Below are 16,283 nucleotides of genomic sequence, written 5' to 3'. Positions count from 1 at the left end.
CATTTCTACTTTCCGAGCAACCTAGGCTTCACCCTAGGGCGTTGCTCCAACAGATTGAATAGTTAGGGCCTTAGAAGTCTACGCCCGAACCATAAAATGCAAAAAAAATACAACAGTGTTTCCATCATATAACAGGAATAATTTCGACCAGTTTGAAAGTGATTGTCAATTCTACGTTCCGGGCAACCTAGGCTTCACTCTAGGGCGTTGCTCCACCAGATCGAATAGTTAGTGCCTTAGAAGTCAACGCCAGAAGCATAAAATACAATATAAATACAACAGTTTTTCCATCGTATGAAACAAATAATTGCAACCAGTATGAAGCATATGGACATTTCTACTTTCCGAGCAACCTAGGCTTCACCCTAGGGCGTTGCTCCAACGGATTGAATAGTTAGGGCCTTAGAAGTCAACGCCCGAACCATAAAATGCAAAAAAAATACAACAGTGTTTCCATCATATAACAGGAATAATTGCAACCAGTTTGAAAGTGATGGCCAATTCTACGCTCCGGGCAACCTAGGTTTCACTCCAGGGCGTTGCTCCACGAGACCGAATAGTTACGGCCTAAGAAGTCAACGCCAGAAGCATAAAATACGATATAAATACAACAGCTTTTCCATCGTATAAAAGGAATAATTGCAAACAGTGTGAAAGTAATGGTCATTTCTACGTTCCGGGCAACCTAGGCTTCACTGTATGGCGTTCTTCCACCACATCGAATAGCTACGGCCTCAGAAGTCAACGCCTGAAGTATAAAATACAATAAAAATACAACAGTCTTTCCATAATATAACAGGAATAATTGCAACCAGTTTGAAAGTGATGGCCAATTCTACGTTCCGGGCAACCTAAGCTTCACTCTAGGGCGTAGCTCCACCAGATCGAATAGTTAGTGCCTTAGAAGTCAACGCCAGAAGCATAAATTACAATATAAATACAACAGCTTTTCCATCGTATAAAACGTATAATTGCAACCAGTGTGAAAGTAATCATCATTTCTACGTTCCGAGCTCCCTAGGCGTCACTCTAGGGCGTTGCTCCACCACATCTAATAGCTACGGCCTTAGGAGTCAACGCCAGAGGCATAAAATACAATATAAATACAACAGTGTTTCCATCGTATAAAACGAATAATTGCAACCAGTGTGAAAGTTATGGTCATTTCCATATTCCGAGCAACCTAGGCTTCACTCTAGGGCGTTGCTCCACCAGATCGAATAGTTAGGTCCTTAGAAGTAAACGCCAGAAGCATAAAATACGATATAAATACAACAGCTTTTCCATGGTATAAAAGGATTAATTGCAACCAGTTTGAACGTGATGTTCATTTCTCCTTTCCGGGCAACCTAGGCTTCGCTCTAGGGCGTTGCTCCACTAGATCGAACAGCTAGTGCGTTAGAAGTCAACGCCAGAAGCATAAAATACAATATAAATACAACAGTTTTTCCATCGTATAAAACGAATAATTGCAACCAGTATGAAACTTATGGTCATTTCTACCTTCCGAGCGACCTAGGCGTCACCCTAGGGCGTTGCTCCAACAGATTGAATAGTTAGGGCCTTAGAAGTCAACGCCCGAATCATAAAATGCAATAAAAATACAACAGTGTTTCCATAATATAACAGGAATAATTGCATCCAGTTTGAAAGTGATGGCCAATTCTACGTTCCGGGCAACCTATGCTTCACTCTAGGGCGTTGCCCCACCAGATCGAATAGTTAGTGCCTTAGAAGTCACCGCCAGAAGCATAAAATACAATATAAATACAACAGTGTTTCCATCGTATAAAACGAATAATTGCAACCAGTGTGAAAGTTATGGTCGTTTCCACATTCCGAGCAACCTAGGCTTCACCCTAGGGCGTTGCTCCAACAGATTGAATAGTTAGGGCCTTAGAAGTCTACGCCCGAACCATAAAATGCAAAAAAAATACAACAGTGTTTCCATTATATAACAGGAATAATTTCGACCAGTTTGAAAGTGATGGCCAATTCTACGTTCCGGGCAACCTAGGCTTCACTCTAGGGCGTTGCTCCACCAGATCGAATAGTTAGTGCCTTAGAAGTCAACGCCAGAAGCATAAAATACAATATAAATACAACAGTTTTTCCATCGTATGAAACAAATAATTGCAACCAGTATGAAGCATATGGACATTTCTACTTTCCGAGCAACCTAGGCTTCACCCTAGGGCGTTGCTCCAACGGATTGAATAGTTAGGTCCTTAGAAGTCAACGCCCGAACCATAAAATGCAAAAAAAATACAACAGTGTTTCCATCATATAACAGGAATAATTGCAACCAGTTTGAAAGTGATGGCCAATTCTACGTTCCGGGCAACCTAGGTTTCACTCCAGGGCGTTGCTCCACGAGACCAAATAGTTACGGCCTAAGAAGTCAACGCCAGAAGCATAAAATACGATATAAATACAACAGCTTTTCCATCGTATAAAACGAATAATTGCAACCAGTGTGAAAGTAATGGTCATTTCTACGTTCCGAGCACTCTAGGCGTCACTCTAGGGCGTTGCTCCACCACATCTAATAGCTACGGCCTTAGAAGTCACCGCTAGATGCATAAAGTACAATATAAATACAACAGCGTTTCCATCGTATAAAACGAATAATTGCAACCAGTGTGAAAGCTATGGTCATTTCTACATTCCGAGCAACCTAGGATTCACTCTAGGGCGTTGCTCCACCAGATCGAACAGATAGTGCCTTGGAAGTCAACGCCAGAAGCATAAAATACAATATAAATACAACAGTTTTTCCATCGTATAAAACGAATAATTGCAACCAGTATGAAACTTATGGTCATTTCTACTTTCCGAGCAACCTAGCCTTCACCCTACGGCGTTGCCCCACCAGATCGAATAGTTAGTGCCTTAGAAGTCACCGCCAGAAGCATAAAATACAATATAAATACAACAGTGTTTCCATCGTATAAAACGAATAATTGCAACCAGTGTGAAAGTTATGGTCGTTTCCACATTCCGAGCAACCTAGGCTTCACCCTAGGGCGTTGCTCCAACAGATTGAATAGTTAGGGCCTTAGAAGTCTAGGCCCGAACCATAAAATGCAAAAAAAATACAACAGTGTTTCCATCATATAACAGGAATAATTGCTACCAGTGTGAAAGTTATGGTCATTTCTACGTTCCGCGAAACCTGGGCTTTACTCTAGGGCGTTGTTCCACCAGATGGAATAGTTAGGGCCTAAGAAGTCAACGCCAGAAGCATAAAATACGATATAAATACAACAGCTATTCCATCGCATAAAACAAATAATTGCAACCAGTGTGAAAGTTATGGTCATTTCTACGTTCCGGGCAACCTAGGCTTCACCCTAGGCCGTTGTTCCACCAGATCGAATAGTTAGGGCCTAAGAAGTGAACGCCAGAAGCATAAAATGCAATCAAAGTACAACAGTTTTTCCATCGTATAGCAGGAATAATTTGCAACCAGTGTGATAGTAGTGGTCATTTCTACGTTCCGGGCAACCCAGGTTTCACTCCAGGGCGTTGCTCCACCAGATCGAATAGTTACGGCCTAAGAAGTCAACGCCAGAATCATAAAATACGATAAAGATTCAACAGTTTTTCCATCGTATAAAACGAATTATTGCAATCAGTGTGAAAGTTATGGTCATTTCTACATTCCGAGCAACCTAGGCTTCACTCTAGGGCGTTGCTCCACCAGATCGAATAGTTAGGTCCTTAGAAGTCAACGCCAGGGGCATAAAATACGATATAAATACAACAGCTTTTCCATCGTATAAAAGGAACAATTGCAAACAGTGTGAAAGTAATGGTCATTTCTACGTTCCGGGCAACCTAGGCTTCACTGTATGGCGTTCTTCCACCACATCGAATAGCTACGGCTTCAGAACTCAACGCCTGAAGTATAAAATACAATAAGAATACAACAGTCTTTCCATCCTATAACAGGAATAATTGCAAACCGTGTGAAAGTGATGGTCATTTCTACGTTCCAGGCAACCTAGGCTTCACTCCAGGGCGTTGCTCCACCAGATCATACAGTTAGGACCTTAGAAGTCAACGCCCGATGCATTAAATACAAAATAAATAGAACAGTTTTTCCATCGTATAAAACGAAAAATGGCTACCGGTGTGAAAGTTATGGTCATTTCTACGTTCAGCGCAATCTGGGCTTTAACCTAGGGCGTTGTTCCTCCAGATCGAATAGTTAGTGCCTTAGACGTCAACGCCAGAAGCATAAAATACAATATAAATACAACAGTTTTCCATCGTATAAAACGAATAACTGCAACCAGTATGAAACATATGGTCATTACTACTTTCCGAGCAACCTAGGCTTCACCCTAGGGTGTTGCTCCAACAGATTGAATAGTTAGGGCCTTAGAAGTCAGCGCCCGAAACATAAAATGCAAAAAAAATACAACAGTGTTTCCATCATATAACAGGAATAAGTGCAACCAGTTTGAAAGTGATGGCCAATTCTACGTTCCGGGCAACCTAGGCTTCTCTCTAGGGCGTTGCTCCACCAGATCGAATAGATAGTGCCTTAGAAGTCAACGCCAGAGGCATAAAATACAATATAAATACAACAGCGTTTCCATCGTATAAAACGAGTAATTGCAAGCAGTGTGAAAGTTATGGTCATTTCCACATTGCGAGCAACCTAGGCTTCACTCTAGGACGTTGCTCCACCAGATCGAAGAGTTAGGTCCTTAGAAGTAAACGCCAGAAGAATAAAATACGATATAAATACAACAGCTTTTCCATCGTATAAAAGGAATAATTGCAAACAGTGTGAAACTAATGGTCATTTCTACGTTGCGGGCAACCTAGGCTTCACTGTATGGCGTTGTTCCACCACATCGAATAGCTACGGCCTCAGAAGTCTACGCCCGAACCTTAAAATGCAAAAAAAATACAACAGTGTTTCCATCATGTAACAGGAATAATTTCGACCAGTGTGAAAGTGATGGCCAATTCTACGTTCCGGGCAGCCTAGGCTTCACTCTAGGGCGTTGCTCCACCAGATCGAATAGTTAGTGCCTTAGAAGTCAACGCCAGAGGCATAAAATACAATATAAATACAACCGTTTTTCCATCGTATTAAACGAGTAATTGCAACCAGTATGAAACTTATGGTCATTTCTACTTTCCGAGCAACCTAGGCTTCACCCTAGCGCCTTGCTCCAACAGATTGAATAGTTAGGGCCTTAGAAGTCAGCGCCCGAAGCATAAAATGCAAAAAAAATACAACAGTGTTTCCATCATATAACAGGAATAAGTGCAACCAGTTTGAAAGTAATGGCCAATTCTACGTTCCGGGCAACCTAGGCTTCTCTCTAGGGCGTTGCTCCACCAGATCGAATAGATAGTGTCTTAGAAGTCAACGCCAGAGGCATAAAATACAATATAAATACAACAGCGTTTCCATCGTATAAAACGAGTAATTGCAACCAGTGTGAAAGTTATGGTCATTTCCACATTGCGAGCAACCTAGGCTTCACTCTAGGACGTTGCTCCACCAGATCGAATAGTTAGGTCCTTAGAAGTAAACGCCAGAAGAATAAAATACAATATAAATACAACAGTTTTCCATCGTATAAAACGAATAATTGCAACCAGTATGAAACTTATGGTCATTTCTACTTTCCGAGCAACCTAGGCTTCACCCTAGGGTGTTGCTCCAACAGATTGAATAGTTAGGGTCTTAGAAGTCTACGCCCGAACCATAAAATGCAAAAAAAATACAACAGTGTTTCCATCATATAACAGGAATAATTGCGACCAGTTTGAAAGTGATGGCCAATTCTACGTTCCGGGCAACCGAAGCTTCACTCTAGGGCGTAGCTCCACCAGATCGAATAGTTAGGGCCTTAGAAGTCTACGCCCGAACCATAAAATGCAAAAAAAATACAACAGTGTTTCCATCATATAACAGGAATAATTGCGACCAGTTTGAAAGTGACGGCCAATTCTACGTTCCGGGCAACCTAGGCTTCACTCTACGGCGTTGCTCCACCAGATCGAATAGATAGTGCCTTAGAAGTCAACGCCAGAAGCATAAAATACAATATAAATACAACAGTTTTTCCATCGTATAAAACGAATAATTGCAACCAGTATGAAACTTATGGACATTTCTACTTTCCGAGCAACCTAGGCTTCACCCTAGGGCGTTGCTCCAACAGATTGAATAGTTAGGGCCTTAGAAGTCTACGCCCGAACCATAAAATGCAAAAAAAAGACAACAGTGTTTCCATCATATATCAGGAATAATTGCAACCAGTTTGAAAGTGATGGCCAATTCTACGTTCCGGGCAACCTAGGCTTCACTCTAGGGCGTTGCTCCACCAGATCGAATAGTTAGTGCCTTAGAAGTCAACGCCAGAAGCATAAAATACAATATAAATACAACAGTTTTTCCATCGTATAGAACGAATAATTGCAACCAGTATGAAACTTATCGATATTTCTACTTTCCGAGCAACCTAGGCTTCACCCTAGGGCGTTGCTCCAACAGATTGAATAGTTAGGGCCTTAGAAGTCAACGCCCGAACCATAAAATGCAAAAAAAATACAACAGTGTTACCATCACATATCAGGAATAATTGCAACCAGTTTAAAAGTTATGGTCATTTCTACGTTCCGCGCAACCTGGGCTTTACCCTAGGGCGTTGTTGCACCAGATGGAATAGCTAGGGACTTAGAATTCAACGCCATAAGAATAAAATACGATATAAGTACAACAGCTTTTCCATCGTACAAAATGAGTAATAGCAAACAGTGTGAAAGTAATTGTCATTACTACGTTCCGGGCAACCTAGGCTTCACTCTAGGTCGTTGCTCCACCTGATCAAATAGCTAGCGACTTAGGATTAATCGCCAGAAGCATAGAATACAATAAAACTACAGCAGTTTCTCCATCGTATGACAGGAATAATTGCAACCAGTGTGAATGTAATGGTTATTTCTACGTTCAGGGCAACCTAGGTTTCACTCTAGGGCGTTGCTCCACCAGGTCGAATAGGTAGGCCCTAAGAAGTCAACGCCAGAAGCATAAAATACGATATAAATATAACAGTCTTTCCATCGTATAAAACGAAAGATAGCAACCAGTGTGAAAGTTGTGGTCATTTCTACGTTCCGGGCAACCCAGGTTTCACTCCAGGGCGTTGCACCACCAGATCGAATAGTTAGGTCCTCAGAAGTCAACGCCCGAAGCATAAAATACAAAATAAATAAAACAGTTTTTCCATCGTATAAAACGAATAATTGCTACCAGTGTGAAAGTTATGGTCATTTCTACGATCCGCGCAACCTGGGCTTTACCCTAGGGCGTTGTTCCACCAGATGGAATAGCTAGGGACTTAGAATCCAACGCCAGAAGCATAAAATACAATATAAATACAACAGCTTTTCCATCGTATAAAACGAATAATTGCAACCAGTATGAAACTTATGGTCATTTCTACTTTCCGAGCAAGCTAGGCGTCACTCTAGGGCGTTGCTCCACCAGATCGAATAGCTAGGGACTTAGAATTCATCGCTAAAAGCATAAAATACAATTAAAATACAACAGTTTTTCCATCGTATAAAACGAATGATTGCAACCAGTATGAAACCTATGGTCATTTCTACTTTCCGAGCAACCTATGCTTCGCCCTAGGGCGTTGCTCCAACAGATTGAATAGTTAGGGCCTCAGAAGTCAACGCCCGAAGCATAAAATGCAATAAAAATACAACAGCGTCTCCATCATATAACAGGAATAATTGCAACCACTTTGAATGTGATGTGACAATTCTACGTTCCGGGCAACCTAGGCTTCACTCTAGGGCGTTGCTCCACCGGATCGAATAGTTAGTGCCTTAGAAGTCAACGCCAGAAGCATAAAATACAATATAAATACAACAGCTTTTCCATCGTATAAAACGAATAATTTCAACCAGTATGAAACTTATGGTCATTTCTACTTTCCGAGCAACCTATGCTTCACACTAGGGCGTTGCTCCAACAGATTGAATAGTTAGGGCCTTAGAAGTCAACGCCCGTACCATAAAATGCAAAAAAAAGACAACAGTGGTTCCAACATATAACAGGAATAATTGCAACCAGTTTGAAAGTGATGGCCAATTCTACGTTCCGGGCAACCTAGGCTTCACTCTATTGCGTTGCTCCACCAGATCGAATAGTTAGTGCCTTAGAAGTCAACGCCAGAAGCATAAAATACAATATAAATACAACAGTTTTTCCATCGTATAAAACGAATAATTGCAACCAGCATGAAACTTATGGACATTTCTACTTGCCGAGCAACCAAGGCTTCACCCTAGGGCGTTGCTCCAACAGATTGAATAGTTAGGGACTTAGAAGTCAACGCCCGAAACATAAAATGCAAAAAAAATACAACAGTGTTTCCATCATATATCAGGAATAATTGCAACCAGTTTGAAAGTGATGGCCAATTCTAGGTTCCGGGCAACCTAGGTTTCACTCCAGGGCGTTGCTCCACCAGACCGAATAGTTACGGCCTAAGAAGTCAACGCCAGAAGCATAAAATACGATATAAATACAACCGCTTTTCCATCGTATAAAACGAATAATTGCAACCAGTATGGAACTTATGGTCATTTCTACTTTCCGAGCAAGCTAGCCTTCACCCTAGGGCGTTGGTCCAACAGATTGAATAGTTAGGGCCCTAGAAGGCAACGCCCGAAGCATAAAATGCAATAAAAATACAACAGTGTATCCGTCATATAAGAGGAATAATTGCAACCAGTTTGAAAGTGATGGCCAATTCTACGTTCCGGGCAACCTAGGCATCACTCTATTGCGTCGCTCCACCAGATCGAATAGTTAGTGCCTTAGAAGTCAACGCCAGAAGCATAGAATACAATATAAATACAACAGTTTTTCCATCGTATAAAACGAATAATTGCAACCAGTATGAAACTTATGGTCATTTCTACTTTCCGAGCAACCTAGGCTTCACCCTAGGGCGTTGCTCCACCTGATCAAATAGCTAGCGACTTAGAATTAATCGCCAGAAGCATAGAATACAATAAAAATACAACAGTTTTTCCATCGTATAACAGGAATAATTGCAACCAGTGTGAATGTAATGGTCATTTCTACGTTCAGGGCAACCTAGGTTTCACTCTAGGGCGTTGCTCCACCAGGTCGAATAGGTAGGCCCTAAGAAGTCAAAGCCAGAAGCATAAAATACGATATAAATAAAACAGCTTTTACACCGTATAAAACGAATAATAGCAACCAGTGTGAAAGTTATGGTCATTTCTACATTCCGAGCAACCTAGGCTTCACTCTAGGGCGTTGCTCCACCAGATCGAATAGTTAGGTCCTTAGAAGTAAACGCAAGAAGAATAAAATACGATATAAATACAACAGCTTTTCCATCGTATAAAAGGATTAATTGCAACCAGTTAGAAAGTGATGGTCATTTCTCCTTTCCGGGCAACCTGGGCTTCACTCTAGGGCGTTGCTCCACCAGATCGAATAGTTAGGTCCTTAGAAGTAAACGCCAGAAGCATAAAATAGGATATAAATACAACAGCTTTTCCATCGTATAAAAGGATTAATTGCAACCAGTTTGAAAATGATGGTCATTTCTCCTTTCCGGGCAACCTCAGGTTCACTCTAGGGCGTTGCTCCACTAGGTCGAACAGCTAGGGCCTTAGAAGTCAACGCCAGAAGCATAAAAGACAATATAAATACAACAGTTTTTCCATCGTATAAAACGAATAATTGCAAACAGTATGAAACTTATGGATATTTCTACCTTCCGAGCAACCTAGGCTTCACCCTAGGGCGTCGCTCCAGCAGATTGAATAGTTAGGGCCTTAGAAGTCAACGCCCGAAACATAAAATGCAAAAAAAATACAACAGAGTTTCCATCATATATCAGGAATAATTGCAACCAGTTTGTAAGTGATGGCCAATTCTACGTTCCGGGCAACCTAGGTTTCACTCCAGGGCGTTGCTCCACCTGACCGAATAGTTACGGCCTAAGAAGTCAACGCCAGAAGCATAAAATACGATATAAATACAACAGTTTTTCCATCGTATAATACGAGTAATTGCAACCAGTATGAAACTTATGGATATTTCTACTTTCCGAGCAACCTAGGCTTCACCCTAGGGCGTTGCTCCAACAGATTGAATAGTTAGGGCCTTAGAAGTCAACGCCCGAACCATAAAATGCAAAAAAAATACAACAGTGTTACCATCACATATCAGGAATAATTGCAACCAGTTTAAAAGTTATGGTCATTTCTACGTTCCGCGCAACCTGGGCTTTACCCTAGGGCGTTGTTGCACCAGATGGAATAGCTAGGGACTTAGAATTCAACGCCATAAGAATAAAATACAATATAAGTACAACAGCTTTTCCATCGTACAAAATGAATAATAGCAAACAGTGTGAAAGTAATTGTCATTTCTACGTTCCGGGCAACCTAGGCTTCACTCTAGGTCGTTGCTCCACCTGATCAAATAGCTAGCGACTTAGAATTAATCGCCAGAAGCATAGAATACAATAAAACTACAACAGTTTCTCCATCGTATGACAGGAATAATTGCAACCAGTGTGAATGTAATGGTTATTTCTACGTTCAGGGCAACCTAGGTATCACTCTAGGGCGTTACTCCACCAGGTCGAATAGGTAGGCCCTAAGAAGTCAACGCACGAAGCATAAAATCCGATATAAATATAACAGTCTTTCCATCGTATAAAACGAAAGATAGCAACCAGTGTGAAAGTTATGGTCATTTCTACGTTCCGGGCAACCCAGGTTTCACTCCAGGGCGTTGCACCACCCGATCGAATAGTTAGGTCCTCAGAAGTCAACGCCCGAAGCATAAAATACAAAATAAATAAAACAGTTTTTCCATCGTATAAAACGTATAATTGCTACCAGTGTGAAAGTTATGGCCATTTCTACGATCCGCGCAACCTGGGCTTTACCCTAGGGCGTTGTTCCACCAGATGGAATAGCTAGGGACTTAGAATTCAACGCCAGAAGCATAAAATACAATATAAATACAACAGCTTTTCCATCGTATAAAACGAATAATTGCAACCAGTATGAAACTTATGGTCATTTCTACTTTCCGAGCAACCTAGGCTTCACACTAGGGCGTTGCTCCAACAGGTTGAATAGTTAGGGCCTTAGAAGTCAACGCCAAAACCATAAAATGCAAAAAAAATACAACAGTGTTTCCATCATATAACAGGAATAATTGCAACCAGTTTGAAAGTGATGGCCAATTCTACGTTCCGGGCAACCTAGGCTTCACCCTAGGGCGTTGCCCCAACAGATTGAATAGTTAGGGCCTTAGAAGTCAGCGCCCGAAACATAAAATGCAAAAAAAATACAACAGTGTTTCCATCATATAACAGGAATAAGTGCAACCAGTTTGAAAGTGATGGCCAATTCTACGTTCCGGGCAACCTAGGCTTCACTCTACGGCGTTGCTCCACCAGATCGAATAGATAGTGCCTTAGAAGTCAACGCCAGAAGCATAAAATACAATATAAATACAACAGTTTTTCCATCGTATAAAACGAATAATTGCAACCAGTATGAAACTTATGGACATTTCTACTTTCCGAGCAACCTAGGCTTCACCCTAGGGCGTTGCTCCAACAGATTGAATAGTTAGGGCCTTAGAAGTCAACGCCCGAACCATAAAATGCAAAAAAAAGACAACAGTGTTTCCATCATATATCAGGAATAATTGCAACCAGTTTGAAAGTGATGGCCAATTCTACGTTCCGGGCAACCTAGGCTTCACTCTAGGGCGTTGCTCCACCAGATCGAATAGTTAGTGCCTTAGAAGTCAACGCCAGAAGCATAAAATACAATATAAATACAACAGTTTTTCCATCGTATAAAACGAATAATTGCAACCAGTATGAAACTTATGGATATTTCTACTTTCCGAGCAACCTAGGCTTCACCCTAGGGCGTTGCTCCAACAAATTGTATAGTTAGGGCCTTAGAAGTCAACGCCCGAACCATAAAATGCAAAAAAAATACAACAGTGTTTACATCATATATCAGGAATAATTGCAACCAGTTTGAAAGTGATGGCCAATTCTACGTTCCGGGCAACCTAGGTTTCACTCCAGGGCGTTGCTCCACCAGACCGAATAGTTACGGCCTAAGAAGTCAACGCCAGAAGCATAAAAAACGATATAAATACAACAGCTTTTCCATCGTATAAAACGAATAATAGCAACCAGTGTGAAAGTAATGGTCATTTCTACGTTCCGAGCACCCTAGGCGTCACTCTAGGGCGTTGCTCCACCACATCTAATAGCTACGGCCTTAGAAGTCAACGCCAGAGGCATAAAATACAATATAAATACAACAGCGTTTCCATCGTATAAAACGAATAATTGCAAGCAGTGTGAAAGTTATGGTCATTTCTAAATTCCGAGCAACCTAGGCTTCACTCTAGGGCGTTGCTCCACCAGATCGTATAGTTAGGTCCTTAGAAGTAAACGCCAGAAGCATAAAATACAATATAAATACAACAGTTCTTTCATCGTATAAAACGAATAATTGCAACCAGTATGAAACTTATGGTCATTTCTACTTTCCGAGCAACCTAGGCTTCACCCTAGGGCGTTGCCCCAACAGATTGAATAGTTAGGGCCTTAGAAGTCAACGCCAGAAGCATAAAATGCAATAAAAATACAACAGTGTTTCCACCATATAACAGGAATAATTGCAACCAGTTTGAAAGTGATGGCCAATTCTACGTTCCGGGCAACCTAGGCATCACTCTATTGCGTTGCTCCACCAGATCGAATAGTTAGCGCCTTAGAAGTCAACGCCAGAAGCATAAAATACAATATAAATACAACAGTTTTTCCATCGTATAATACGAGTAATTGCAACCAATATGAAACTTATGGATATTTCTACTTTCCGAGCAACCTAGGCTTCACCCTAGGGCGTTGCTCCAACAGATTGAATAGTTAGGGCCTTAGAAGGCAACGCCCGAACCATAAAATGCAAAAAAAATACAACAGTGTTACCATCACATATCAGGAATAATTGCAACCAGTTTAAAAGTTATGGTCATTTCTACGTTCCGCGCAACCTGGGCTTTACCCTAGGGCGTTGTTGCACCAGATGGAATAGCTAGGGACTTAGAATTCAACGCCATAAGAATAAAATACAATATAAGTACAACAGCTTTTCCATCGTACAAAATGAGTAATAGCAAACAGTGTGAAAGTAATTGTCATTACTACGTTCCGGGCAACCTAGGCTTCACTCTAGGTCGTTGCTCCACCTGATCAAATAGCTAGCGACTTAGAATTAATCGCCAGAAGCATAGAATACAATAAAACTACAGCAGTTTCTCCATCGTATGACAGGAATAATTGCAACCAGTGTGAATGTAATGGTTATTTCTACGTTCAGGGCAACCTAGGTTTCACTCTAGGGCGTTGCTCCACCAGGTCGAATAGGTAGGCCCTAAGAAGTCAACGCCAGAAGCATAAAATACGATATAAATATAACAGTCTTTCCATCGTATAAAACGAAAGATAGCAACCAGTGTGAAAGTTGTGGTCATTTCTACGTTCCGGGCAACCCAGGTTTCACTCCAGGGCGTTGCACCACCAGATCGAATAGTTAGGTCCTCAGAAGTCAACGCCCGAAGCATAAAATACAAAATAAATAAAACAGTTTTTCCATCGTATAAAACGAATAATTGCTACCAGTGTGAAAGTTATGGTCATTTCTACGATCCGCGCAACCTGGGCTTTACCCTAGGGCGTTGTTCCACCAGATGGAATAGCTAGGGACTTAGAATTCAACGCCAGAAGCATAAAATACAATATAAATACAACAGCTTTTCCATCGTATAAAACGAATAATTGCAACCAGTATGAAACTTATGGTCATTTCTACTTTCCGAGCAAGCTAGGCGTCACTCTAGGGCGTTGCTCCACCAGATCGAATAGCTAGGGACTTAGAATTCATCGCTAAAAGCATAAAATACAATTAAAATACAACAGTTTTTCCATCGTATAAAACGAATGATTGCAACCAGTATGAAACCTATGGTCATTTCTACTTTCCGAGCAACCTATGCTTCGCCCTAGGGCGTTGCTCCAACAGATTGAATAGTTAGGGCCTCAGAAGTCAACGCCCGAAGCATAAAATGCAATAAAAATACAACAGCGTTTCCATCATATAACAGGAATAATTGCAACCACTTTGAATGTGACGTGACAATTCTACGTTCCGGGCAACCTAGGCTTCACTCTAGGGCGTTGCTCCACCGGATCGAATAGTTAGTGCCTTAGAAGTCAACGCCAGAAGCATAAAATACAATATAAATACAACAGCTTTTCCATCGTATAAAACGAATAATTTCAACCAGTATGAAACTTATGGTCATTTCTACTTTCCGAGCAACCTAGGCTTCACACTAGGGCGTTGCTCCAACAGATTGAATAGTTAGGGCCTTAGAAGTCAACGCCCGTACCATAAAATGCAAAAAAAAGACAACAGTGGTTCCAACATATAACAGGAATAATTGCAACCAGTTTGAAAGTGATGGCCAATTCTACGTTCGGGGCAACCTAGGCTTCACTCTATTGCGTTGCTCCACCAGATCGAATAGTTAGTGCCTTAGAAGTCAACGCCAGAAGCATAAAATACAATATAAATACAACAGTTTTTCCATCGTATAAAACGAATAATTGCAACCAGCATGAAACTTATGGACATTTGTACTTGCCGAGCAACCAAGGCTTCACCCTAGGGCGTTGCTCCAACAGATTGAATAGTTAGGGACTTAGAAGTCAACGCCCGAAACATAAAATGCAAAAAAAATACAACAGTGTTTCCATCATATATCAGGAATAATTGCAACCAGTTTGAAAGTGATGGCCAATTCTAGGTTCCGGGCAACCTAGGTTTCACTCCAGGGCGTTGCTCCACCAGACCGAATAGTTACGGCCGAAGAAGTCAACGCCAGAAGCATAAAATACGATATAAATACAACCGCTTTTCCATCGTATAAAACGAATAATTGCAACCAGTATGAAACTTATGGTCATTTCTACTTTCCGAGCAAGCTAACCTTCACCCTAGGGCGTTGGTCCAACAGATTGAATAGTTAGGGCCCTAGAAGGCAACGCCCGAAGCATAAAATGCAATAAAAATACAACAGTGTATCCGTCATATAAGAGGAATAATTGCAACCAGTTTGAAAGTGATGGCCAATTCTACGTTCCGGGCAACCTAGGCATCACTCTATTGCGTCGCTCCACCAGATCGAATAGTTAGTGCCTTAGAAGTCAACGCCAGAAGCATAGAATACAATATAAATACAACAGTTTTTCCATCGTATAAAACGAATAATTGCAACCAGTATGAAACTTATGGTCATTTCTACTTTCCGAGCAACCTAGGCTTCACCCTAGGGCGTTGCTCCACCTGATCAAATAGCTAGCGACTTAGAATTAATCGCCAGAAGCATAGAATACAATAAAAATACAACAGTTTTTCCATCGTATAACAGGAATAATTGCAACCAGTGTGAATGTAATGGTCATTTCTACGTTCAGGGCAACCTAGGTTTCACTCTAGGGCGTTGCTCCACCAGGTCGTATAGGTAGGCCCTAAGAAGTCAAAGCCAGAAGCATAAAATACGATATAAATAAAACAGCTTTTACACCGTATAAAACGAATAATAGCAACCAGTGTGAAAGTTATGGTCATTTCTACATTCCGAGCAACCTAGGCTTCACTCTAGGGCGTTGCTCCACCAGATCGAATAGTTAGGGACTTAGAATCCAACGCCAGAAGCATAAAATACAATATAAATACAACAGCTTTTCCATCGTATAAAACGAATAATTGCAACCAGTATGAAACTTATGGTCATTTCTACTTTCCGAGCAAGCTAGGCGTCACTCTAGGGCGTTGCTCCACCAGATCGAATAGCTAGGGACTTAGAATTCATCGCTAAAAGCATAAAATACAATTAAAATACAACAGTTTTTCCATCGTATAAAACGAATGATTGCAACCAGTATGAAACCTATGGTCATTTCTACTTTCCGAGCAACCTATGCTTCGCCCTAGGGCGTTGCTCCAACAGATTGAATAGTTAGGGCCTCAGAAGTCAACGCCCGAAGCATAAAATGCAATAAAAATACAACAGCGTCTCCATCATATAACAGGAATAATTGCAACCACTTTGAATGTGATGTGACAATTCTACGTTC

Source organism: Calliopsis andreniformis, unplaced genomic scaffold (genome assembly GCF_051401765.1).
Source record: "Calliopsis andreniformis isolate RMS-2024a unplaced genomic scaffold, iyCalAndr_principal scaffold0002, whole genome shotgun sequence".
Taxonomy (NCBI): Eukaryota; Metazoa; Arthropoda; class Insecta; order Hymenoptera; family Andrenidae; genus Calliopsis; species Calliopsis andreniformis.
The sequence above is the reverse complement of the archived record's forward strand: the minus strand, read 5'-3'. Positions refer to the sequence as shown.